Raw genomic sequence first — 24,897 nt, 5'->3', positions numbered from 1 at the left:
TTCATCTGTTTTCCTTGTGGTTACCAAGGGGTTAAAATTGAACATCCTAATTATATAACAACATTTCATTTGATACCAACTTTACTTCAATAACATGTACATATACTTTTCCTATACCCCTCTGTCACTATACCTTTTTTTTCTAGTTGTTACTACTAATATCTTTGAACATTATTTATCCAGAAATACAGATTTATCATTACTTTTTATGCATTTGCTTTTTAGCACCCATAGGAAGTAAGGCATGGAATTACGTACTGAGCAATACACTACAATAATACTGGCACTTGTAATTATCCAAATGGTTACCTTTACTACAGGTCTTTATTTCCTCATGCCACTTTGAACCACTGTCTATTGTCCTTTACTTTCAGACTGAAGATCTTTTAGCATTGCTGATAGGCAAGTCTAGTGGTGATGAAATCCCTCAGCTTTTGTTTATCTTAGAATGACCAAATTTCTCCTTCATTTTTGAAAGAAAGTCTCAATGGATATGAAACTATTGGCTAGCAGTTGTTTTCTTTTAGAACTTTAAGTATTTGAACCCACTGACTTGTTACCTCCATGGTTTCTGAATGGAAATTGGCACTCAGTCTAATTCTGACTCCCTTGTATGTATCATATTGCTTTTCTCTTGTAGCTCTCAGAACTCTCTCCTTGCCCTTTGCATTTGAGAGCATGATCAATATATGATGGGGTGTATTTTTCTTCATGTTTATCTTTCTTGGTATTCTCTGGAATTCTTGGATGTTTTGACGGTTAGGGGCCCAGTTGTTTCATCAAGCACTGGCCTTTTACTGTGAGGACATTTCATGGACTTAAATCATCAGTAAGTTGACTGCACCTATGGCTGATTGCATCTACAATCAACTGAGGAGATTGCCTTCAGCAATGAGACACATTTCATCCAAACAGTTAGAGACTTTAAAAGGAGAAGTGATGACTTCAGCATTTAGAAGAGAGAATTTTCATCTCTATTCAGCAGGACAGATCTTCCTTGTTAATTTGTTGAAAACCTTTATTGGAGTTCCCAGCATACAGCTGGTTCTATGGAATTTGGACTAGTGAATCGCCACCATTGTGTGAGACAATTTTACAAAATCTCATAACAGTTACAGATATCTCCTCTCAGTCCTGTTTCTGTAGAGAACCCTGACTAATACTGATGTGCCTGTTCACTTCTTTTGCTAAGTTTTGGGAGTTCTCTGTCATTATTTTTTTGACTATTCCTTCTGCCCCTTTGTGCTTGATGGAGTCCCAGAGGTGTCTTAGGCTATTTTCACTTTCAATAATTCTTTTTTCTTTCTGCTTTTTAGCTTTACTCATTTCATATGTCTTTTCATCAAATTCACTAATTCTTTCTTCTCCCAGCTCCAATTTGCTCTTGAAACCCTCCTGGGAATTTTTCATTTCAGTTTTTTTGGTCTTCAACTCCAGTAATTCTCTTTGGTTCCTTTTTAAAATTTCTATCTCTTCACTAAGACTTTCTTGTCTCTCATTAAGTGTTTTCCTGATATCCTTTAGTTCTTTCTCTGTATTTTCCTTCATTTTTTGAGCATTTTTAACATTATATTTTGAGGCTTTGATCAGTATGTCTGCATTCTCATCTTCTTCAATGGCGTTTCCTGGATTTTCTTCTTCTTCCTTTGGATATGCCATGATTTCCTTTTTCTTTTGTTTATATTGTACCCTTTTTTTTTTGCACACTGTGCATTGTGATATTTTAAAATGTTAACTCTGGTATTCATTCCCTGAGATGTATTTTTCTTGATTTTGTAAGCAGCTTGTTGTAAGACAGAGACTTTCTTGTGCTTTAGCCCACTTATCAGGAAGGTCTGCCCAAGGTGTATGCACTGTGCAGGGTGTTTCCTGTCTTTCTGGGCCTCTGACTTGTCCTGAGGCCAAGTCTTGTTACTTGTTTGGGGATTCCCATGTTTACAGGAGTTTGGTTGTTCTCTTGCTTCTCAGGACACAGACGTCCCTCTCCCAGGTGTTTGAAGCTGGCAGGCCTTTGACCTAGACTGTCTGCCTCTGTAGTTTTTTAATACTCCTTTCGTTATTTGAATCTGCTTTTGCCTGGAGTGCAAATTCTGGGACAAGAGGCACACTGGAGACAGATTTCCCAAGTCAGTCTTTCCCAACCAAAATAGAGCTAAGACTCCACAAAGTGGGTGCAGACCAGCTCCAGAGTGCCCCAGAGAGATAAGGGAGGATACCAAGAGCTTCTCTTGCATATCCCCAAAGCCGAGCTTTCCTGGCCTGCCCAGCAAACACAGCTCTTCAACTAACTGTCCCCCACAACCCTGAGGAAGTGCTGTGTCTTTGTCACCACCTCAGCCACCACAGCCCCCGTCCAGGGAAAGTTAGAACAATGGCTGCCACTGCCTTTGTCCAGGCATGTTGAAACAAGAGCTGCCCTTAGTTGGGTCCCCAGCTTCCAGAAATCTCTAACCAAATGCTGTGATCAGTGATCAGTGGTGCCCACCTCTGTTCTTGAGAAATAGGATTTTATGTCCTTTTATGTCAGCAGCAAGCTACCCAGTGGCTGGACCCTTTGATAGCCTGCTGCAGGAGTGGAGAATGTGTGGTGAGGGTGCCAGTAGCTGCCTCATGGAGTGAGCAACTCACTGTTCTTTCCTGTAATTTGTCAGCCTTTTCCTCCTGCTCTTCCCTGGATGCTTTACAGAGTTCTTGTGGCCTCCAGAGTTTCAAAATAATTGTTTCAGACAGTTTCTGCCTATTTAATAGTTGTATTGGTGGAAGGATGGAGTCCTGGAGCCCCCTACTCTGCCATCTTCCCCTGAAAGAGTGTTTAAACTCTACTTTTCCAATTCATATAATTATGCTTTGTTTTATTTATCCTCTTATACTGCACTGTATATTTGGTAATTGTGGAATAGGAGTGGCAATGAAAGGCATGCATGTTTTGTTCTTCATTATATAAGTCTGCTTCTAAAGATTCATCATTACATAGAAGATAGGCTTATATGTGTCTTTAATTGTTTAAGAAAGCTCTCTTCTATTTCTGATTTTCAGATTCTAAAAATGTTGAATCTTGATTGTAAAGCATAAGTGACTATTGCATTTTGAAGAATTTTTATCACCTTGTCTTGGAATGATCTAATTTGCCTTTTATCTGCTGTTGCAAGCAGCTTCTAAAATAGCCCTTAGTGACCCTCACATCCTAGTACCCAGGCTTCTGTGTAAGCCCTCCCCCTAAGCGTGGGCCAGACACAGTGACTCACTTCTAACAAATAGAATATGGAAAAGTAATGATGTGTCACTTCTGAGTTTGTGCTGCTTAGAATATCTCTCTGGCTTTTCTTACTTGATCACCCTGATGAAGCTAGTTGCCCTATGGATAGGCTCACCTGGCAAGGAAATGAGGGCAGCCTCTGGTCAGTATAAGTTAAGAACTTGAAACTGCCAAGAGCCAAGTGAGTTGAGCTTGGAAATGGATAATTTCTCAGTAGAACACTGAGAAGACCACAGACCTGGCCAACTTTGTGGGAGATCCTGAGCCAGAGGTACCAGCTAAGCCATGCCTGGATTCCTGACAAGCAGATACCGTGAGAGAAGAAATGTTGTGCTTTTAAGCCTTTGAATTTGGCGTAATTTGTTATGCAGCAATAGATAACGAGTACAGCTCTCAATATGGTCATTATTTTAATTGATTTTCTGTGGTTGAAACATTTTTCTCCTATTGAAAGAACTATTATGTCTTTGTAATAGATATTTTTCATTTCAGATATTGATTGAACTGGCCTTTTCTCTTTCTAGTACAACCTTAATAAAAGAGTGTCTATTCTTTTAATGTCTGTGTTTGTAAGGACCAACTTTCAAATTTGTTACCCTTATTTCTTTAATCTCTCATTGATTTATTTCCTTCATTACTTCATTCCTCTATTACATTCTGACTAATATTCCTCTTTCTCCCTCCCAGATCTGAAGATCTTTACTATTGAATTTTTTTAATTTAAAAATGAATGCATTTAAGGCTATAACATTATCTCTATTGATTAAGCTGCTTCTCACATATTTTTAAAGTAGTGTTTTAAAACGTATTCAGTTGCAAAAGTTGTATAGTGTGCATTGTGGCTCCCCTTTTTATGAATGGTTCTTTTTTGCTTTTATAAATATTATATTTGAAAATAATTTACACTTAAAGAATTGAAAAATATAGTACAATGAAATTCTGCAAATCCTCAACTAGATTCACTAGTTGTTAATACTTTGCCAAATTGTTTTTTTCTCACATAATAGGAAACATGATGCATATATATATGTGTGTGTATATATATATGTGTATATATATATATATATATGTGTGTGTGTATATATATATATATATTTATCTGTACCTTTTGTCCCCCCACTTTGCTTTGCTTTTTAGTTATATTTCTGGAAATAACTTTTTGCTTAGTTAATAGAGCTCTTCACTCTGTTTTGTGGATGGGTATATTCCATTTACTGGATGTATAATAGTCCTCTGTCATGGATGGGTATTGAGTTTGTTTTCAATATTTTCCTATTAAAAATAATTCTGTGATGAGCTAATGTCTGCATATATTGTTACATATGTAGATATGTATCTTTAGGTAAATTCCTAAATGTGCTTCCTGGGTCAAGTGTTTAATGTGCAAGCAATACAAGCAAATGCTGATATAAAATTATTCCAAACAAACAGCAATTGTGAGCATGACAGTTTTTGCACATTCTTGCCCTAACAGTGTGCACTCAAGGTTTTGACTATTTGCCATTCTGATAGGTGAGAGCTTTTAAATATCTTAAATCAATATTATTGAAGCATAGTTTACATACAATGGAAAGCATCTACTTTATGTGTACAGTTCAGTCAGTCTTGGTAAATACACAACTCAGAAACTGCTACTACATTAAAGACAAAGAACATTTCCTCCCCTCAAAAAGTTCCCCAGTACCTGTTCTCTGGCATTACTCCACCTACTTTTGAGACCAGGCAACCCACTGCTTTCATTGTAGATGTGATTTACTTGACTTTTAAAAATTTGGTAGCAATGGAATCACTGTTTGTACTCTTGTATCTTTTTAGGGTTTTCATACAGGCAAAAATATACAGTATGTATTCTCTTGTATGTGGCATCTTTCACTCTTTCATGTTGTTGCCTATATCAGTAGACCACCCAATTTTATTACTGGCTAATATTCTGTTGTATGAGCTAGCCCCATTTTGTTACTGCTTAACCTGTTGTATATTTGGGTTGTTTCTGATTTTTAGCTGTCATTTACAAAGCTGCTGTGAATATTCACAAGAAAGTCATTTCTTAGTGAAATTGCTGAAATCATATGGTAAGCATATGTTTAGAATGTATAAGAAACTGCTAAACTGTTTTCCAAATGGATGCGTGCTTTACATTCACAGTAATACATGAGATTAGAGTTTCTACATCCTTACTAAAACTTTATCAGTCTTTTAAAAATAAGCCATTCCAATTTGCATATATTATGTCATTGTGGTTTTTACTTACACTTCCTTGATGATTAATGATGTTGAACATCTTTATGTGGTTATGTTAACTGTTCACATATTTATTTTGGTGAAATATCTTTCAAATATTTTCCCAATTTTTATTGCATTATTTGTTAGTATATTGTGAGTATTCTCAATATATTCTGAATATAAGACCCTTGTTATATACGTATCACAAAAGTTTCCTATTGGTCTGTGGCTTGCATTTTTATTTTCTTACTGGTGTATTTTCAAGAAAAAGGTTTTATTTTTGAAGAATGCATTGTATAAATTTTGTCTTTCATAGTCTTATTTAAAAATTCTTTGTACAACTTCAAATCAGAAAGATTTTGTTCTGTGCGATTTTTTCTAGAAGTTATATTGTTAAAACTTTCACACTTAAATCCATAATCTATTTTCAGTTAAATTTTATGTATGGTATATAGGAAGGAGTTGAGTTCATTTTTCCCTGCTATGGATATCAAGTTGTTTTAGAATCTTTTTTTTAAAAGACTATATTTTTCCCATGAATTATATTGGAGCCTTTGAGGAAAATCAATTAGTCAAAGATTTACAGTTCTCCTTCTGAAGGATTTTTTTTCTGTTTTATACAGTGATCTGTATATGTGTTCTTATGCCAACACCACACAGTCTTTATTATTGTAGCTTCATGCTAGGTTTTAATATCACATAATGATAAATGCTTTACCGAAATTCTTCTTTTTCAGAATTGTTTTTGGCTAATCTAGTTTCTTTATATTCCCACAGAATCTGTAGATTCAGAATGCGAACTTTTACAAAAGTGCTGGTGAGATTTTAATTGAGATAGTACTGAATCTATAGATCCATATGGGGGAATTGACATCTTAACAATATTTAGTCTTCTGACCTATGGGTAAGATGTATCTCTTCATTTGTTTATTTCTTTTTATTTCTCTCAGCAGAATTTGAAATTTTTAGTGTACATGTCTTGCACTTATTTTGTTAAATGCATTCCTATTTATTTTGTGATATATCATTAATGCTCCTTTTTTAAAAAAAATCCTGTTTCTTATTGTTAGTATCAAAACACATTTGATGTTTTCAATTTGACATTGTACCCTGAGAGTCCTTATTAAAAAGCACAATTATTAGTTCTACTACCATCTTTTGTAGATGCCTTAGAAATTTCTACATATAAGATCATTATGTCCGCAAATAAAGAGACTTTTATTTCTTTCTTTCCAATCTATTTACCCTTTATTTCTCTTCTTGCCTTATTGCACAGTGTAGTATTCCGGTATAATGCTGAATAAAATTTGTGAGAGCTTACATCCTTGCTGTGTTCCCCGTCTTATTAAGAAAATACTCAGTCTTTCACCATTGCCTATAAAAATAGGCTATGATTTTTGTAGATGCCCTTTATAAAAATTTCCTTTTCTTCCTAGTTTGCTGATATATACTATATATAGTTAAAACTGGCTGTTGAATATTGTCAAATGTATTTTTTTCAGAGGCTGAGATGATTATGTTTTTCTCACATTCCGTTAACAAGATGAATTACCTTTTTTTTAATGTTATGCTAATCTGCACTTCTGGGATAAATCCCACTTGACCATAGTGTGTGAAACTTTTTATATATCAATGGATGGATTTATTTTCAATTTTTATTAAGGGATTTTGCATTTATGTTCATGAGGGAGACTGGTTGGTAATATTTATTCCTTTTAAGGTTGTGTCCGGATTTTATGAGTATTGTGTTGGTACCTTAAAGTGACTTGAGAAGTATCCCTGCCTCCTCTATATTCTGAAAGATTTTTATAAGTTGATATTCATTTCTTCCTTAAATGCTTGATACAGAATTCTCATTTGAAGACATCTGGGCTTGAGGTTTTTTGCTTGATTTCTGTTTTCTGTTTTTATCACAAACGATTACATGTTTATTATAATTAAGAGTTGATTAAATTTCTTTGCTTACCATTTCCGTCTCTCTCATGCCTTTTATTTGAGTTTACTTTTATTCATGTTAAAACACATCACTCAAAGGACTCCTTGAGTGTGCTTATTTATTTATTTATTTTATTTATTTATTTTTTAGTTTAATATGTAGAGAAACTTCTTAGTCTGCGTATGCCAAAAATGTGTTTGCCCTCTCCCATGGGGCCAGCTCCTGATGCTGAAACCATATAGGTAAATTCCAAGAATGAATTTAGCCCCATTATATTAACCCTATCTCTAGAGTCAGGGAACTCCCATCTCAGACATGAACTTGAAGCAAATGGAACACTTTTCTTCCTCCTTTACTGTGTAGAACTTGAACTTTCTAGTACTGTGTGATTGCAGGCACGGGGAACAGCAAGCCACAGCTGTTTTTTCTTGTTTGTTTTTATTAGGTGTCTGGTACAAAAACATTATTTACTTGTATTTGAGTGCAGCTGTGTCATTTGGTTTCCTTTTTTCAGATGTCACCCATCACTGCTAAGTGTTTGGATCAGTGGGTCTGTGTATATACTCTGCTTTCCGTTTTGACCCCAAAGTGGAATATACAATTTAACACTGCATCGCAAAAGTTCTTTATTTGTATACATTTTTACTACTTCATAACTAGTTTGTATCTTCCATTATAATCCTATCCAGAATTCCTAGCAGTATTTCTATATGCCAGGGACAAAAACATGTACTGAACATTTACTACATACTAACCATGCTTCTTGGTATTTTATATGTATTAACTTATTTACTTCTAACAAAGACTCCATAAAATAGCTACTATTGTTGTCCATATTTTAAAGATGATAGAGATTATATAATTTTTTCCCTGGCCAAAGAGAAGTAAGTTTCCTGGCTAATGTTTGTACCTAGGTTGTCCGACTATATCATTTAGATGTTTGATGAATGAGAAATCAATGGATGAACGTCCCTAACCAATTGCCCTTCCTGACCCACCTCTTAGTCACGTCTCACCCACCATATTGAACTAGTGTTCAGGGTTCTTCAGTTCAAGGCCATGCTTTATTTGTCTCATTATCCTCAGCACTTAGCAATGAACTTAGCACTTTCCAGATCCCTTGCGTGTGGCTGTCATGGTTAAATCTGACCTAACTGGAGTGGGATTCTTTTCTAAGAATTCACTCTATATATGGGTATAATGGAGACCAGGTCTTTCAATGTTTTCTCAAGAGGACTATTCATACTTAGCAAACAGTCGTTAAAACTATATATATTTTAAAAACTGGCCCGTGAGGATACTCTAAGAAGACAGCTGTTTTCTAGCAGCATTTAATGAAGATTTGCTGAAAGAAGCTTTGGGAGCACAAATAATCAAAGAACTTTCATTGATATCAAATAGTCTCTTTTCTAACAGATGCACAAGAAAAACTGAACACGTTGCAATATCTCCATTAGAAGTTTGGCCTTTTCCCAGTATGAGCTCCATGTAACTTTATGCATATGACCCTCAGCTGGAAAAAAAATAATCTCCCAGAGTGGAAAGATTTGATAAAATCATTGTCTTAAAATACACTTCCATTCTGGTCATTTAAAACAAAAACAAGAGAAATAAATAAAAACATTTAACTCTCTCTACCACAACAAGAACATGGTGACAATTTCAAAAGGAACATCCCCCAAATGGAAATATATAAAGTCTGGGAAATTATTGAAGGACAGCAAGGAAAGTCCATTGCAACAGGATTTAGGAAGCACATCCATGGAAAGTTATATCAACAACTGCTTTTTAAAAGAAACTTTAAAAAGGAAGGAATGATGCTTACTAGAACAGAGCAATTAGTGGCCACTTCTCCAGTTTCCCTGCTGAGAAGGCAGCCCTTTCAACTACGTCATTACTGCAGAAATACTCGGTCTTGATGGTCTGCACTTGTCTCCTGGGTTGCTTTTGTCTACAAATTGATATGTTATTCTGCCTTAAATGATCCAGCCCTGAGAACGCCTTGGGTTCTGAACTCTGACGCTGACTTATCAGCGTGGGAACACACTATGGCAGAATTGCTGTTGGAGAGGACTGTCTCCTTTTTGAGTGAAATTGCATTGAGAAGGAAAACTAAAAAAAAAAGGCTTAATGTTTGGACAGTGAGCTGAAAGTCACCATGCTGTCAGGGAGGCTGTGGGTATGAATTGAAACTGTACTTCTCATTTTGACTGGTTCCAGCCCATAAGGAAATTGAATTCTATTCTCTCAAGTGTGTTCTCACATCAGTTGGATATTTTTCTCTCTTCAAGTAAGTAGAAGTGTGGAAAGAAGAGGTCTGTAAAATCAAATTTCCCTGACCTGTAACCCTGGCAGTCATTGGCAATACATCCAGAAACCTTTAAACTGAACCCCGTGGGAAATCTTGACTCTTCAGTCACTAGAGAAACATTTATTCTGCCTGATCAGTTAGCCTCTGATTAGATCATTACAACTTACGAAGAGGTTTATCACTGCAATTTTCTAATCGGTAGTTAAGTCCAATGTCCCTAACCTAACTTAGTGACATAATTGATAAGAACAGACAGGATATCAAATGTAACAAGGCCATCATTTATGAAGCTTTGGCAATCAGATACAGTAGATGAATAACTAAGACTCATGGAGCCTTTAGAGATGTTATGTATTGAAATAAGTACTGACTCTAAAACCAAGTGTATTAGTTAGGGTTCTCTAGGGAAACAGAACCAACAAGAGATATCTGTAAATATAAGATTTTATAAAAGTGTCTCATGCAAATGTGGGGATGCACGAGACCAAATTCCGTAGGGCAGGCAGTGAACTGGCAACTCCAATGAAGATGTTCAATGAATTCCTTACGAGATATTTGCTGGCCAAAGAAGAAGTGAAGGTTCTGTCTCTTTCTCCCTTAAAAGCCTTCAACTGGTTGGATTAAATCCAGCTGATTGAATATGGCCTTCGTTGATGTAATCAGTCACAGGTGCAGTCAATTGACTGATGATTTAATAAACCAGCCTTCTGGTTTATTAACCAGCCACAAACGTCCCTTCAGTAATGGTTAGGCCAGTGCTTGCTTTGACCAGACACCTGGACACCATCACCTGGCCAAGCTGACACATGAACCTAACCACCACATCAAGGACAGCAGGAACAAAATTTGGTTGATGTAAAATTTTCATCTGTGGTATCTGGATAACTTAGGTAATATGAACTAAAAAAAAAAATGAATGCACAGAAACTTCCCAAAACATAGCATTCTCTTATAGATATGCTTCTTTACCCTATCACCTTCACTTTTCTGTTATAAAACAGATGCTAAAGTGAAACATGGTGTTCTGATGCATAATGCGTTATCTGTTAGCAAATTGAAATGGCCAAATTACCAATCTGGAGGATGCAGAATCAACATTATGATTCCCGTAACACTTCAGATCCTGACGTGTAGCCATAAAAGCCACATCTAACATGGAATAGATGCAATAAGGCCGTACTGCATCCCTCAGTTCTTGGCTGGCACTGGGTTAGGTGGGAGAAAAAAGGAGGGGGGAAAAAGAGAGGGGAGCCAAAAAAGTGTTGATCATATTTGAAGAATTAAGAATGTAAGAGGAATTGGAAGGAAACATAGCACTTAAATGTAATGCTTTACTCACACAAAGTGCTTTAAGGAATCACTAGCCCCTGGATCTTGCCGACAGCAACATGTGAGAGGCCCTGGCGGGTGTCATTGTTTACGTGTTATTCATAAAGTTACCAATGTTCATACAGTGACATACTCTTAAGCCACATAGCTAATATTTGTGGAAGCCAGATTGAGAGCACAGGACATCTGAATCCTAGTCCAAGGAGAGTCACATGATGCCTCATAAGACATGCAGTATGTGAGGATCAAACTTACCTTTTAATTGTAGGAAACAAACCCAATAATATCAGATTATTGGGGCAGTTCACTACTATCATTTGGTCTACCTATTACAACTGGAACGTAAACCCCAAGAGAACAGAGATTTTTGTCTATGTTGTTTAATATAGGTGATGATTGTATCTAGAAGGCACATGGTAAATATGTGTTGAACAGACAAATAAAAAAACAAGAAATTTTTATACTTTCTCTTTAGTGGAACAGTTGAAGTACTGAGGAGTACTTGGTAAATAGCATGACACAATGGTAAGAGTTTAGAACAAGAAATAGATGGCATGATAACCAGATGGTGCTCCTGATTCACTTCAACTCGGGTAAAACACGGAATTTCTGAGCCTCAGTTTCTACTTTGTAAACCATGAACAACAATAAAATACTTGCTTTGAGTATGAACAAATGAAATTTTGTTTATAAAATTATTTGCATTATTTTTACAACTTGAAATTTCTTTATCTAAGACTACACTATTTTAGTTTTATAAAGAATTTTTAATAATACCTGTTTGGCCATTGCCAGATGATGTGTTCAGATACTTGCTTTAATCCAAACCTAAACTTCCAAATCATAGTATAGCATCTGTTCTCAAAAGCAATACAAAATCAGAAAAGCATTCCCAAATACATCAGACAGTGAGTTCCTTAGATATATGTGCTATGTCTTATTCAACCTTATATCACTAGCACCTGAGCTCCTCAGATGATGCTTAGTAAACTGTATTGATAATTATAGCGGTACTGATACACACACACACACACACACACACACAAACATGCACACTTATAATGTGTGCATATTTATAAAAATTACTATTCTATGTTGTTTAATTGTAGATGATTAAGATTCCATTAATAGGCCAGCATCAAAACATTGACATGAAATTTTCTGAATCTGGAAAACATGCGGTTTCTATATTTCAATTATTCATAACCTAATACAAACTCAAGTCTTAGTTTTTGTTTTATTTTGTCAAGTTTCACCTATTTAGCATGGAGCTCAGAACTACTTTCAAGCACAATTTGTTTTATTTTAAAGCTTTTTGTTTTACTATTTGAAAATTATATTTTATTTTTCTTTTATTCATGATGAGTAAAATGTCTCTAAAGCTTCTCAAATAATATCCTATGGTTGAGAATAAGCAGGAGTGATTAGGGGCTTCAAATCAGAAAACTTCAGAGAGCCAGAAGCCCTCAAAATGTGCAGCTTTAATGAATGATTTCTCACTCATTTCTGTTTAACAATCACCACCAATATACTCTCAAGCTTATTCCAAAGCATATATAATTGGCAAATCATCTAAACCCCCACAAGCAGGCAATTATTCCTCGACATTGATGCAGAGTCACTGGTTCCAACACTTCATTAGAATATACCATCATCCTTTGTTCTCATATTAACCTTCTCTGCAAAAAAATCTAATCCATCCAAAACTGACACACTGTCCTGTTGGCTATGCAAATACTCACAATGCAGGAGACAGAGTTTCAAGCCTTTTTTCTGTCTTCAGTCCCATGTGTGGGACTCTTATCCAAATCTTTAAATAGAGCCTATGAGTTCTAATAATTATTCAACTAACAGATATAAGCTTCCTTTGTGCTCCCTTTTGAAAATGTGCTTATCTTTTCCTCTCACAGAAAAGGGAGACATTGACAGAGAGATTGAATGGCACCGCCAACACCAGAAGAATAGCTGGAAAAGGGAGCAGGAGGGCACTTCGGTGCAAGGGAGATGATAAGAAAAGTATAAAGCTGCCGGGAGAAGGATGCTGCCTCCACCCCTCTCCTCCTCTCCATTCTCGTAATCCAGTTGTCCTTTCTACTGACCCTGCCTTTGCATTACATTGGAAAGAGTACAGCTCTGGAGCCATCCCCACCTGGACTCAGGTGCCATATCTGGCATTGACTAGAAGTGCATCCTTGGGCCATATTACTTGATATCTCTGAGCTTGTGAAAAACAGAGATAAAATGCCCTGGGAAGTCTGGGACCAATAGTGCAAAACCAGGTACATAGGTGCAGTCATAGCAAACGTAAACTGACGAAGGATATGCCCCCCTGAAAAGCACTGAATACTTTTGAGCACCTTCTGTTTCTAAGGAGATTTTATTTGAGAGTCATATAGGAAGAAGATTTGGCAGAAATTTGATTGTTCCATGGGCCTTGGATAAAAACTTACAGAAAAGCATATTTCTTTGATCCTGAGTCATGATTTCAATTTGGTCTTTCCCAATATACAAGCTTTGATACAAAGTTAATAAAGCTTTATAGGAGCAATTACAAATTGCTGCCTTACACCTTTACTAGTTTTCGTGTTACCTCTGGGTCAAGATTAGTGGAGCAAATGATCAACTGAACCCCCACGTTCTTAGTAATAACAGTAATGATGATTATAACTTGAATGAATGCATACTCTGTAACTTGTGTTAACTGATAATAAGCTAAATATTTCATTTCAGCTTCACAACACACCTGTGACTTCACTGTTATTTTATCTTCACTTTATAAAAGGTAGGATTGAAGATTAGAGACATTCAATAACTTGGCCAAAGACACACAGTTATTACATGACTGGGCCAAGAGTCAAACCCAGGCACTTCAAGTCTATTATATGCTCTTAACCAACCTTCAATTCCAGACAATCTACTGGCTACTTCCCTTTCTCAACTGTTTATCTGATCTTGTTTTCTGTGCCACAGAGTAAAACTGCTTCCATGAAGTAAAAGTTTTAGAAGACAGTAAGTGAACTCTCAAACTGCTTTCAGCTAGACTTCAAGTCTCACTCAGTGTTTGTAGAGCAATGATTCTGAAACCTTAGCTGCAGAGTGAATCACCAAGGGCACTTGAATACTGTCTGGCCCCCAGGCTTCTGATTTAATTGGTCTCGCCTGGGCATTAGAAGTTTTAAAAACTCCCCAGGTGACTGCAATATGAAGTCATGTTTGTGACGTACTGCTCTACAGGTCTGGAACTCATATATTTTTGGATCTGCAGCCCAATGGAATCCTGATCTCAAAAACCTACTGAGTATCACATAAGCACTTGCAGAATTTACAGCGATTGTTCTAAACAGCTAAAGGCTCAGGGCTAGCCCTACTGACTGACTGGGGATATCCTGGCCTTGAATTAGAGATATCTAGCATTTCAGTTGTGTAAAAAGTCTGATTTGAAAAAGATGAGGATATAATAATAATAACAGTCACTATTTATTGACTGTTACTAAATGCTAGTCTTTACATATATTATGATGTTGGTGACATTAGCCCTTTTATTTATTTGGAGTCTAAGGTACAGAGAATTGCAGTTATTTGGCCCAAATCCAAATGTTAATAAGTGTCAAAGTCAGGTATGCCAGTTATTGTGGGTGACTACAAACTCATGCTTTTAATTGTATGAGTTAAGGCCATGAAGTAGGACCTTTTGGAGGCTGATGATCATTGTTGCATGATTAGGGACAATTTTATGAAAGGGGTTTCTTTACCTGCAATCTGATGGGTTAGTGGGTGGGAGAGGGAACTGAAGCAGAAAATGGATTTTAGTTCCGGTCAACTCTCCTTTGGAGCAAAGCCAGTTACCAAAAAAGAAATCTGAAGAGTTCAGTCCAAATCTGTTTATTTTTTCTTCCGACTTCCCCATGGCTTTCATGAAAGTCTTTCAATACAGAATTCATTACTAAATGTGTGTGTATGCATGTGTGTGTGTGTGTGTGTGTACATATGCTTTATAGTGAAAATACTGATAAAGAGTCAGTAGATAAAAACTACACTGGTGATTTTATGGCTCACGTATTTCATGTATTACCAGTGAAGAGGACTCTTTCTTTGAATTTGCAATTAATTGTGAAAAGTTTTAATAATCACAAAATACTTTCCATCGAAGTACCTGACCAAAGGACACATTTAAAAGCACAAATACTTGCCTGAGCGGTGAGCCGTCCACAAGAAGCGCGCGGGAGACCAGCGGTCGCACGGAGCCGCGCGGGGCAGCGGGAGCCGCTCCTTCTCGCCGCCCCGCGTGGGCCCCGCACCCCGCCGCCCGCGGGGATGTCTGACAAACCGAACCTGACCGCGCACCTGCCCGCCGCTTCCCTCCACGCGGCTGGAAGTGTCCACTTTCCTTTTACCAGCGTGGCAGCGCCATCCCTCGGCTACACCAGGGAACTGAGAAAAGCCCGGTGCCCCAAAGCAAAGGAGCTGAGCTGCTGGCCATCACCGAAGAACTGGGAAAAGGGATCAGACCCACCGAGGAGGGAAGCAAGAGTGCAAGGGTGAGAGTAAAAAGAGGCATCATTCACGCTAGGACTGGCTCGTCAGTGCTCGGCTGAAACGGAACGGAATGCCGGCTCTTAGCCTTGCTAGCTTTGAAAGCTTTCCATCTTTTTACAAGACGAGAAGTTACAGTTCACTCCCCTGTTCGGATGAAACTCTTGTTTTCAAAATGTTAAGTTTGTTTTTATTTCTCCTCGTTTCCCTCCCATAGTCCACTAGGTTTTTAACCTACAGACTTTAAGCTTGAGAAAAGATTTTGCAGTTGATTAGGATTTGTGTTTTAAATAATTAGGAAGTAAGTACCCGGATTTTATTTTTTTCCTTAAGCATTGATTAAAAAAAAAAGAGATACATGAAAAAGTTACCTGTCATCAAATTGTAGTTTGCCTCCAAGATACTAGTATCTCAAGTCAATCTTCTCTTTTGAATACATCGATGCTACTTAAATTGTTCTTTGTTCCTTTTCATAAACTAATACAACTCTAAGGATTAGGTTTTTAGTAAATATTGACAGCACATTATACTTAGGGGCAGTTCCCAGTTTGGCAATAGAGTGTAAATTCTGCTTAATATAACTTCTTTTTTTTGCTTAAGGATTTGCATGAATCTTAGTGCTTTAAAGTCAATTAAAAAGTGCACAAGTTATGAATAGAGAAGAAGGAGCAACCTATTATACCTAACGAGGACCACCAAAAATTTTAACACCGAGACCGTATATAGATTTTAGTTCTGTGTTTCCTGTATTTGATCAAAGTGTCTGGAAAAAATGACTAAAACAGTTTGCATCTTTGTATCTATTACTTGATGTATTTTCATTAACAATAACAACAAAAACACTGTGGATGCTACATCTTATCTGATATGAGGTCATATAATTTCATAGAATTGTATGTGCTGATAGTGGCCCGAAGGAAACAGTGAATCAAACCCTTTTCTGGGTTGACAACTAGGAAACAGAGAGGTTTAGTGACCTGTCCAAAGCAGCATATCTGGTAAGCGACAGTTCCACAGCTTGGACCAATGCCTCCTGATTCATACAGTCCAGTACTTGGTCAAAATAGGAAACTATTACCTCCATGAAAATAGCATTTACTCATGGAACACCTTCTTTATTCCAGGCCCTATGTTAGACATCCTCCATATATTAGATTACTTGATAATTACTATAACTCGAGGAGCCAATTATCATTATTATTCCAACTTCACAGATATAAATATAAGACTCAGATTAAGAAAATTGCTCAAAGTGATGGGGTAAGATATAAAACAGGACCCTTTTCACTCCACATTACATTCACTTTTACAAGAAATATTTATCAAATGTCTTCTATTTTCTCCAAAAATAGCAAATGGAAGATGAAGCAATTTGCTAAAGATGTCCCCAAATACCCAAACTGGATATAATTCAGAAGCACACATTCAGGCATGCACAAATACAATTACTTTACTCTTTTCTTCCAGACAGACTAATCCTTAGACACTTATCTAAATCTATTCACCTGGAAATTACTTCAATTCTACATTTTGCTGGACTAGCATGCAAATATTTAGGGGCAGCTACCAGTTCTGTCAGTGCATACTAGAAATCTGCTTTAGCTCTCTGAGCCTCAGTTTTCCCATCTGTAAAATAAGGAAATGGGCAAGCTAGGTAACTTTCTGTGTTATACAGATATTTGGTGTTCAAGGGCTGATGCGATGTAATGGGGTGGCCCAGCCATCTGTGTTCTTAGTCTATATCTATAGTTTTGAGCACATTATCTATTTTATATAGTGAAGTTTCAATGTAGTATGTTATTTCCAAAAGTTTGCTATTACAAAAATAGCTTGAAAGTCACAGGAATAGATGGCTGTAAGAGTAAATTTAGCTTGAACATTTTTTATTTCCTATTATATTAGCCACAAATATGTTTATTTTACTTCAGTCTGCATTTGTGTGGAACAAAAATAGAGGCTAGAACTCAAATGTTCTGCTTTAGCAGACATTTATTTGCCACTGAAATATGTTGAGAGCTAAAACTTGAAACCTCTGTACTTCCTATGGCATCAGTGTGCCCAGATGCTGCTTTACTCTTCTTCCAGGATACCCTTGGAATGCATTCTCCCATGTTTGAGCAGGACAAAAACCATAAGGTCACAATCTGGTGCAAATGGTACCTTCTCAAGAAATAGCTGCTATCTACAGACTTATTTCCACATGATAGCCTTCTTAAAATATATATGTAAACACCCCCACCCACCACCCCACCCCACACACATGCCCTGTACCAGATTACTCAAGGTCCTTCATGTTGGTTGTACATAACTTTTAAGAATCATCCTTCAAGCCACCCTATATATCTGCCATATCACAATCACTGTAATCCTTTGAACTATAGAAACATTTCTTTGAGTGGTCCCTGTGCTCTTAGGGGCATACCATTCTGTATTTCTCTACAGAAAAGTACCTCATATGAAACAAGATCAGCTTTTGTAGCTTTGTTTCAGCATACCCACAATCTGCTTTCAATTGCAGAATATTAGTGGAAAGAATTTTTATCAGCTTAGACCTAGAGTTGAATTATGATTCTACCCTATACTAACTGTGAATGTCTGTGAAAGTCATCTAAATTCTCAGGCATACAGTTTCTCTACCAGTAAGATGAGAAATGAACAAGTTATTGCATAAGGGATATGAATGATGGGAATTACATGAAATAATATATTTAAAGAAATCAGTACAGTGCCTGATTCATAGTGGACCAATAAGACCTTTTAAAACTAGCTGCTATTGTTAAGAGCAAATCATATCTTTTTCATCAAATATTTGTTGTTAGAAAAGGCAAAATATTTCCAATAAAATCAAAGGTTATTTGTTGTAGGTATTTGACTCATTGAAACAGAAAAGCACCCAGAGGCACACATTAATGGGAGACAATTCTCCATGGGTCTCTTGTGTTTCTAACCATCTTGTGAGCATTACGTGCCCTTTTGTTCCAGACTATCTTTTCAAGGATTTTGTATAGAAAACAGGCTTGGATGATAGGGAGAGTGACTATCCAGAGCAGCTTTATTTGCTATACAGTATAATAAAGATAACGTCTCTTTCTAGGACGAAATTTGGGGAGACTTGCTTGCAACTCGTAATAAAAGATTTGTCTCCCCTAACCTCAAGGCACTTCAGGTGTGACACAAATTCACAAATGCACAGCTCCAACTTGACCCTCTGCATTGCCTCTGTGGGATTCAGAGGGCAAGGAGAACTGATGTGAACATGACACTCATGGATGGCTGTTCCATAAATAAAAAAGCCCCATGTCTCTGATTTGGGGGTCTCATGTCTACTGCCAGCTCCATGAACTTGCAGTAGGCTAATTTGTTAGCTTGGAAGTAGGGCAACATTTCAGACCATTCACTGTTCTTTGGATACCCTGTTCTGATTATGTTATTATTAAAAGAGAGTGAGAGAACACAACCGAAATGGCCACCAACTGATGAATGGATAAACAAAGCATGGTATGTCCATGCAATGAAATATTAGTCAGTCAGATAAAGGAATGAAGCACTGGTACATACTATAACATGGATGAACCCTGAAAACAGTATGCTAAGTGAAAGAAGTCAGACACATATTTTATGATTACATTTATAGGAAATGTCCAAATTAGCAAATCCCTAGAGATACAAAGTAGACTGGTGGTTTCAAGGGGATGGAGGATGAGGGGATTGGGATGACTTCTACTAGGTACTGGGTTTCTTTTTTGGGGTGATGGAATTGTTCTAGAATTAGCTAGTGCTGATATTTCTATAACACAGTGACTACATTAAAAACTACTGAATTATACACTATAAAATGGTGAATTTTATACTATGTAAACCTGTCACAATAAAAATATTTTTAAAAGAGCAACAGAGAGACAGGTTTTTAAGTTCTAAAGTAGCATGGATTTGAGGCTAGCAGACATGAGTTTGAACCTTAGCTCTCTCTTTTACCAGCTGCCACCCTGTATGCTTTATTCTTTATATTTTACAAATGACTAACATAGTACCTACTCATATGTCTGTTGTGTAGCTTGATGCTCCTTACTTGGTAACTATAAAACTGACAATGACAACAATTTCTTTAGATAAGAAATAAATTAGTGGCAAAACCAAAAAACAAACACACAAAAAACTACTCCTCTAAAAATGTGCCCCCAATTGCTTACAAAATACATAGCTAGGGTCACAGTGAGTCCACTGTGGTTCTTGTAAAAATATTTCTCCTACAAACACTTAAATACATTTTTTTTAAATTTTTATTGAGATTGTTCATATACCATACAATTATCCAAAGATCCAAAGTGTACAATCACTTGCCCCTGGGTACCCTCATACAGCTGTGCATCCATCACACATAATTTTTGTTCAATATTTAGAAACTTTTCATTAGTCCAGACAAGAAATAAAGTGAAAGATGAAAAGAGAAAAAAAGAAACGGAAACTCTAATCCTCCCCTATCCCTAACCAACCCCCCTCAATTGTTGACTCATAGTATTGATATAGTACATTTGTTACTGTTTATGAAAAAATGTTGAAATACTACTAACTGTAGTATATAGTTTGTAATAGGTATATAGTTCTTCCCCATATGCCCCTCTATTATTAACTTCTAATTGTATTGTCATACATTTGTTCTGGTTCATGGAAGCAATTTCTAGTACTTGTACAGTTGATCATGGACATTGCCCACCATAGGATTCAGTTTTATACATTCCCATCTTTTGACCTACAACTTCCCTTCTGGTGACATATATGACTCTGAACTTCCCCTTTCCACCTCATTCACACACCATTCGGCACTGTTAGTTATTCCCACATCTTGACACCAACACCCCTGTTCATTTCCAAACATTCAAGTTCATCCTAATTGAACATTCTGCTCATACGAAGCAACCACTCCCCATTCTTAAGCCTCGTCCTATATCTTGGTACCTTATATTTCATGTCTATGAGTTTACGTATTATAATTAATTCCTATCAGTGAGACCCTGCAATAATTGTCCTTATGTGTCTGGCTTATTTCACTCAGTATGTTGCCCTCAAGGTTTTGTCATCAACCCATTTTTTTTTTAATATGGTTTTGTTCACTCACCATACATTCCATCCCAAGTAAATAATCGATGGTTCTCTGCATGGTCATGCATTTATGTGTTCACCACCTTCACCACTATCTATATAAAGGCATCTACATTTCTCCCACAAGGCAGGAGGGAGAGTCAAAGAAGGTAGAGAGGCAAAAGAAAGAGGAAAAAAAAATGACAGCTAGGAAGCAGCAAAAGGAAAAATAACCTTAAATCAAAGTAGAATAAAGAATCAGACAATACCACCAATGTCAAGTGTCTAACATGCCTCCACTATCCACCCCCCTCTTATCTGCATTTACCTTGGTATATCACCTTTGTTACATTAAAGGAAGCATAATACAATGATTCTATTAGTTACAGTCTCTAGTTTATGCTGATTGCATCCCTCCCCCAATGCCTCCCCATTTTTAACACCTTGCAAGGTTGACATTTGCTTGTTCTCCCTCGTAAAAGAACATATTTGTACATTTTATCACAATTGTTGAATACTCTAGATTTCACCAAGTTACACAGTCCCAGTCGTTATCTTTCCTCCTTTCTTGTGGTGTCTCACATGCTCCCCATCTTTCTCTCTCAACCGTATTCATAGTTACCTTTGTTCAGTGTACTTACATTGTTGTGCTACCATCTCCCAAAATTGAGTTCCAAACCACGCACTCCTGTCTTCTATCACCCTGTAGTGCTCCCTTTAGTATTTCCTGTAGGGCAGGTGTCTTGTTCACAAAGTCTCTCATTGTCTGTTTGTCAGAAAATATTTTGAGCTCTCCCTCATATTTGAAGGACAGCTTTGCTGGATATAGGATTCTTGGTTGGTGGTTTTCTCTTTCAGTATCTTAAATATATCACACCACTTCCTTCTTGCCTCCATGGTTTCTTCTGAGAAATCCGCACATAGTCTTATTAAGCTTCCTTTGTATGTAATAGATCGCTTTTCTCTTGCTGCTTTCAGGATTCTCTCTTTGTCTTTGACATTTGATCATCTGATTATTAAGTGTCTTGGCATAGGCCTATTCATATCTCTTCTCTTTGGAGTACACTGCGCTTCTTGGATCTGTAATTTTATATCTTTCATAAGAGATGGGAAATTTTCATTAATTATTTCCTCTATTATTGCTTCTGCCCCCTTTCCCTTCTCTTCTCCTTCTGGGACACCAATGATACGTACATTATTGTACTTTGTTTCATCCTTGAGTTCTCGGAGACGTTGCTCATATTTTTTCATTCTTTTCTCCATCTGCTCCTTTGCGTGTAGGCTTTCAGGTGTTTTGTTCTCCAGTTCCTGAGTGTTTTCTTCTGCCTCTTGAGATCTGCTGTTGTATGTTTCCATTGTGTCTTTCATCTCTTGTGTTGTGCCTTTCATTTCCATAGATTCTACTAGTCGTTTTTTTGAACTTTTGATTTCTGCCGTATATATGCCCAGTGTTTCCTTTACAGCCTCTATCTTTTTTTTTATTAAATTCAGTTTTATTGAAATACATTCACACACCATACAATCATCCATGATATACAATCCACTGTCCACAGTATGATAACATAGTTATGCGTTCATCACCACAATCTATCTCTGAACATTTTCCTTACATCAGAAAGAACCAGAACAAGAATAAAAAATAAAAGTGAAAAAAGAACACCCAAATCATCCCCCCATCCCACCCCATTTGTCCTTTAGTTTTTATCCCCATTCCTCTACTCATCCATACACTAGCTAAAGGGGGTGTGATCCACAAGGTCTTCACAATCACACTGTCACCCCTTGTAATCTACATTATTATATAATTGTCTTCAGGAGTCCAGACTGCTGGGTTGGAGTTTGGTGGTTTCAGGTATTTACTTCTAGCTATTCCAATACATTAAAGCCTAAGAGGTGTTATCTATATAGTGCATAAGAATGTCCACCAGAGTGACCTCTCGACTCCATTTGGAATCTCTCAGCCACTGAAACTATTTCGTCTCATTTTGCATCCCCCTTTTGGTCAAGAAGATACTCTCAGTCCCACGATGCCAGGTCCACATTCATCCCCGGGAATCATGCTTACAGCCTCTATCTCTTTTGCAATATCTTCTCTAAACTTTTTGATTTGATTTAGCATTAGTTGTTTAAATTCCTGTATCTCAGTTGAAGTGTACATTTGTTCCTTTGACTGGACCATAACTTTGTTTTTCTTAGTGTAGGTTGTAATTTTCTGTTGTCTAGGCATGGTTTCCTCGGTTATCCAAATCAGGTTTTCCCAGACCAGAACAGGCTCAGGTCCCAGAGGGAAGAAATATTCAGTATCTGGTTTCCCTGTTGGTGTGTCTTAGAAAATTGCTCCACCCTTTGATGCCTTAGGTCACTGTGCTTTTCTGCCCAGCAGGTGATGCCTGTTAACCTATAATTCTTGACTGGTGTGAGGAGGTATGACCCTGTTCCCCCAGGCTCTGGGGTCTGGTTCGGAATGGAAAGGGCCCCACTCCTTTCCTCCTAGACAAGACAGAGCCCCCAGGTGGAGGTCATTAGCATTTCAGTGGTCTCGCTCTCTGCTTGTGCTGTCTCCATCCTTCCGAGTCACAGCTCTGGAAACTGAGTATGACTGGGGCTTTCTCCACTGAGCCAAAAAAGAAACAGATAGTCCCCTTCAGACCCAGTCCAAGGCGACACTCCGGCTCTCCAAGGTCAGCCTCTGTCTGTTTTTTTTGGGGATGTGTACCTGTAGTGAGCAGTTCACATTCGCTACTTAAAACCCCAGTAGGAGCTCAGCTGAGCTATATTCGCTTGCTGGGAGAGAGCTTCTCTCTGGCACCACGAGGCTTTGCAGCTCGGGCTATGGGGGAGGGGGTCGCACGACTTGGATCCGCAGGTTTTACTTACAGATTTTATGCTGTGTTCTCGGGCATTCCTCCCAATTCAGGTTGGTGTATGATGAGTGGATGGTCTCGTTTGTCCCCCCGCAGTTATTCTGGACTATTTACTAGTTGTTTCTGTTTTTTTGTAGTTGTTCTAGGGGGATTACTTAGCTTCCACTCCTCTCTATGTCGCCATCTTGCCCCGCCTCCTAAATACATTTTTTAATATTGTTGTTCATGTTTCTCCAGGTAATTGGAAGTGTCCTTTTTTGTGCAGTCCTATAGTAAGAATAATATACTGTCACCAAGATTGACATGCAAATAACTTTTTAGTGTACTTTAGTGGGGAGATGTTGGATAATTAACTGTGTTGAGAATACATTTCTAATAACTTCTCTGGCTCTGGACTGTGCTCATTTTTAGAGGTAGTATAAAATTTTACAATCAAGATGACAATATCAAAAATTTGTTTATGAAAACAGCTTCCATCATGTTTCTCTAAGATGAAATTCTTTCTTTGGTAAGGCTAAGATACGTTGATGTAATGTTATTTCATTAAGTTAAATATTACTGGATATAAAAAACAGCAAACAGTAGAGTGATGTGTGTTTGATGGTAGGGAATGTTAATAAAGAATATCTGGAGACATTAAGATGTCTACACTGTACACACTCTGTCTCATACTTACATGTAGTTAAGCCCACTTTGCCCACCTTCATTCTAAGTGAAGTGCATTTTTAAAGTAGTTGTGGAAATCCTAAATGGGATTTGGTCAATCGGTGCTTTTAAAATATCCAGATATCATTTGAAAGTATCAGAAATGGTGGTACTTATTCTTCAGAGCATTTAAAATGGGGCCATTAGAATTCATCCCTCTTTCTCTAAATAACACCAGAGAAAAGAGCAAGGCAGGTGTGAGGGAAACAAAAAGATAAGAATCTGTATGCGTGCCTAGCAAAGGGTGAGTAAAGGACCATCAATGGATTTTAAAAGGTGCAGAGGACAAGGGACATCAGCATGTGAAAGAGAGGTTGTGGGAAAAGAATCAAAATTTTTAAAAGAGAAAGACTATGTTTCTATTTTCCTTTGGCTGTTCTCATTTAAATCCCATTTTTCAAGATGTCCCTTTCTATTCATCCTCTGCTCAATGCTTCCCATGCCTCCACCTGCTCTCCTTGTGTCTCTACATATCATTTTTCATCATCCAGTCTCTTCTTTCTGTTCCAGTTATTGCCTCAAGCCAGTTTCTCAAATTGGATCGAGGGCCCAGTTTCTCAACATCTCATTTGGGAGTGTCCCGGCAGGGGCCCAAGCTGGAGACAGCCAGGAGAGAGGGGCGTGGGCTGGGAGTCCATGCTGGCTTCAGCTCAATGCTTCT

At 37.4% G+C, this 24,897-nt stretch overlaps 1 pseudogene; it reads left to right on the top strand.

Moving 5' to 3' along the window:
- Positions 1 to 15,369: 15,369 nt before the first annotated feature.
- On the top strand, positions 15,370 to 15,675 carry LOC119519055 (annotated as a pseudogene).
- Positions 15,676 to 24,897: the final 9,222 nt, after the last annotated feature.

This window comes from Choloepus didactylus, chromosome 22, assembly GCF_015220235.1.
Source record: "Choloepus didactylus isolate mChoDid1 chromosome 22, mChoDid1.pri, whole genome shotgun sequence".
Taxonomy (NCBI): domain Eukaryota; kingdom Metazoa; phylum Chordata; class Mammalia; order Pilosa; family Megalonychidae; genus Choloepus; species Choloepus didactylus.
This window is presented reverse-complemented; position numbering and strand designations above follow the sequence as displayed.